The sequence below is a fragment of the Drosophila santomea genome, chromosome 2L (assembly GCF_016746245.2).
Source record: "Drosophila santomea strain STO CAGO 1482 chromosome 2L, Prin_Dsan_1.1, whole genome shotgun sequence".
Classification (NCBI taxonomy): domain Eukaryota; kingdom Metazoa; phylum Arthropoda; class Insecta; order Diptera; family Drosophilidae; genus Drosophila; species Drosophila santomea.
The window spans coordinates 22,809,471-22,813,460 of NC_053016.2; positions in this window are offsets into that span (position 1 = coordinate 22,809,471).

The following is a 3,990-nucleotide window of genomic DNA, read 5'->3' on the forward strand; positions in this document are numbered from 1 at the left end:
ACGATGGAAACGCAACATGGAACAACACAGAACTTCACCTAGAGGGCACCTATCTGGTTCAACTATCAAATGACTCGATAATTATCGACAACCAGCAGTTCAGCAACTTGGAACCTACAGTCTCGACCCCCGGACCACCTCTTGTGCAGTTTACGGCCGAAGAAAAAGAAAGACTTAAGGTTCTATCTCTTGAAGCATTGGAAGCATTGCACATAAACAACACTGGACAGCTGATGAACATAAGAACACATTCAACAGTTAACAGCATTACTTTGTTAACGCTCTTTGGGATTGTGCTGGTTCTCATCTTGGGTTTGCACATCTATAGCCAACGGAAGAAGAGCATAACCCTGCAACTAGGTCCCACGCCTGGAATGGAAGCGAAAGTCACCGCGATTCTCGCACCTACAACCCGCGAGCAATCTTCGACTGAGGCACAGTACCAGCTACCTCAGTTCAACGACATTCCATACTTTTAGAGACAGCTTGAGGACAAGCATAAATTGGAGGGGGAAGAGTTAACAACAAAAATGTTTAAATCCAGAACAATGAACCCCAATAAGCAAGCTTCAATCTGCAAGCTCAGCGTCTGCACAATTTCCTGCACACGCCGAGCTGCCAAGCAGAATTCGATAATTTCCTGCACACGCCGAGCTGCCAAGTAGAGTTCAAAGAATCTGATTGGTAACAACTTCCGCTCCCACCAATGCAAGTGATTCCAAGAAGACTGCACTGATTTGACCAGCAAAACATCAGCCGATGTCGTGGCCTATTGGAAAGCTACGGAGCCGACGCCGATCCTCTGCCACCAAGGGCAGCGCAGCTCACAGCCAAAGACTCACAGCTTGATAGGGACAGCTTAGGGTAATTTAGTTGCAAATTGGATTTATACAAATAAAGTCGTTCTTAACTGAACTCCAATTAATTTTATTATTTTTTACCTTGCTAACCGCAAAGTAATTAACTTACATATCAGTCGATAAAACTGATTGGGACGTATGGCTTAACTATTTCGTATATTGTTTCAATACTACACCATCAATGGCACATAACTATTGTCCATATGAATTAGTATACAGTAAAACACCTAATTTACCTAAAGAATTAAGCATTAAAAATAACATAGACCCTATATACAACATAGATAATTACGCAATAGAATCTAGATACAGATTAGAAATGGCATACAAAAGAGCCAGAATAATGTTAGAAAACCATAAACGTAAAAATAAGGAATACTACGATAGGAAAGTACTAGATAAGGAAATAATAATTAACGATAAAGTTCTTTTAAGAAATGAAACAGGACATAAACTAGACAATAGATATTTAGGACAAGAACCGAACAATATAATAATAAAAGACGATAAAAACAAAACTCAAAAGGTTCATAAGGATAGATTAAAAACTTTTAACGAATAACGTAATTTTTCATTAAATAACAAATAAATAGGAAACATTTAAACTCTCAATTTTATTCAAAAGAAAACACACAAATTATTCTTATCATCATCATGCAACCGATTGGTCTGATCAACCACATCAACAGAATATGGTAATGATGACAATAATATACAAAAATTAAAAAATACAAAAATTTCATGAATTTACGAATTTACAAAGAGACACAATATTTTTAAATCTACACAATACATATAAAAAAAATAACTAATCAAAATAAAATTTTATATACACAAAAAAAAAAAATTATATGTATATTATAATAAAAAAAAACAACACAAAAACAAAAATAGCAAAAATATACAATAATAAAAAAAAAAAATATTAATAATTTTTTAAAAATGACTACATATATTACGTCATATCTTTAAAAAGGGAGGTGTAGTGTATCTACCCTCAATATGTAGAGTAGAGTTAATATGTAAGTAAAGTATATACATTGTGACACTTTGTCACATAAACTATAATAAACATAAATAATATCTAAAGACCACCAACACTTACATGAACACTCCAGCTCTTGAAATACGATCTAACGCTTATACATAAGCCGATCGCGGAGCGTGAGAATGCTGAGCATGCACTTAGCAGCTCAAGAGGTCAAGCTATACATAACATATGTATGCCCTCTGCATACACATGTATATGTATATAATATAACAAACACATAGTCTTAAGCACACCATGTACGGGTAGCTGTACCCAAGAACAGCACTATGAATTCATTCGAATAAACCGATTCAAACAGAGCAGATGCTCTGAGCTCCAAAACCAACTGAAATTGGGATAGGTATAGATGTAGTAGATGTAATAGATTCAACTCGCTGACGTCATCACTTCCTGCCCAAGTTATTGACACCTCATCCTCTACGTGGAGGCAAATCTGCGAGCTTCCTTTGGCAGACCCAACGTTCTGCACACCTGGAGCAATCGATGTCATTGTTGGATCGGATCAACTTTGGTCTCTATACACAGGAGATCGGAAGCACTTTGGTAACGCCTTTCCTATCGCTCTCAATACTGTATTTGGTTGGATTCTTGCAGGCTCTTACTCTGCATTCGATGATCACCCTACTTCTGCGGTTACTCATCACGCGGTCCTAGACACGATGGTTCGAAGCTTTCCTGGACGACTACTTGCAACGTGGACATATGGAACAACTGACCTCGGCTCAGGTTGAGGAGTCCCCAGACACCTGCTTCTATTTGCCGCTCCACGCTGTCATCAAACTGGACAGTCTGACTACCAAATGTCGTGTAGTTTTTGATGGATCAGGAAAGGACAGCTCTGGAGTATCGCTCAATGACAGACTACATATTGGTCCACCGATTCAACGCGATCTTCTTGGCGTTTGTCTACGCTTCCGGCAGCACCAATATGTTTTATGCGCAGATGTCGAAAAGATGTTTCGAGGCATTAAAATCTTTAAGCCACACACCAATTTTCAGCGCATTGTTTGGCGCAAGACTGAGAATGAACCTCTGCTTCATTTTCGCCTGCTGACGGTTACCTACGGATTGGCACCGTCCCATTTCTGGCTGTTCGAGTTCTAAAGCAACTTGCCGACGATCATGGCCATGAATACCCTGCAGCAGCTCACGCTCTTCTGCACGATGCCTATGTGGACGATATTCCTACAGGAGCCAACACATTCGAGGAGCTTATGATTCTCAAGGACGAGCTTATAGCCCTCTTGGATAAGGGAAAATTCAAGCTACGCAAATGGAGTTTTAATAGTTGGCGTCTTCTGAAATCATTACCAGAGGAAGATAGATGTTTTGAACCTATCCAGCTCCTCAACAAATCAGCTGCGGATTCACCTGTCAAAGTTCTTGGTATCCAATGGAACCCTGGGAAGGACGTTCTGTATCTCAACCTAAAGGGATGCGATGCGACCATTTCTCCGACGAAAAGAGAACTCTTGTCTCAGCTATCAAGAATTTATGATCCGCTTGGACTGGTAGCGCCGGTCACAGTTCTACTCAAGGTAATCTTCCAAGAAAGCTGGGACGACCCCATTCCTGAAAGTCTACGTACGCGCTGGAGAGCCTTAGTAGAGGATTTGCCAGCACTTACGCAATGCCAAGTACTACGGTATATTGCGTCACCATTTCGAGGCGTCCTCGCACGCCTACGGTGCGGTAGTTTACGCTCGAGTTGCAGTTGGATGCAGCTTTCAAGTAACTCTGGTTGCCGCCAAAACACGGGTGGCCCCGATCAAGCCCGTATCAATTCCACGTTTGGAGCTAAACGCTGCGTTACTTCTATCTCGATTACTTTCTATTGTCAAAACATCACTAACAATTCCTCTTTTCAGCACGAGCTGCTGGACAGATTCAGAAATTGTGCTACACTGGCTTTCAGCTCCCCCTCGACGGTGGAACACCTACGTCTGCAACCGAACTTCTGAGATATTGAGCGACTTTCCCCGTAGCTGCTGGAACCATGTTCGCACGGAAGACAATCCTGCTGATTGTGCTTCCCGAGGACCTCATCCGTCAAAGCTGTGATGGAAAGGTCCGTCCTGG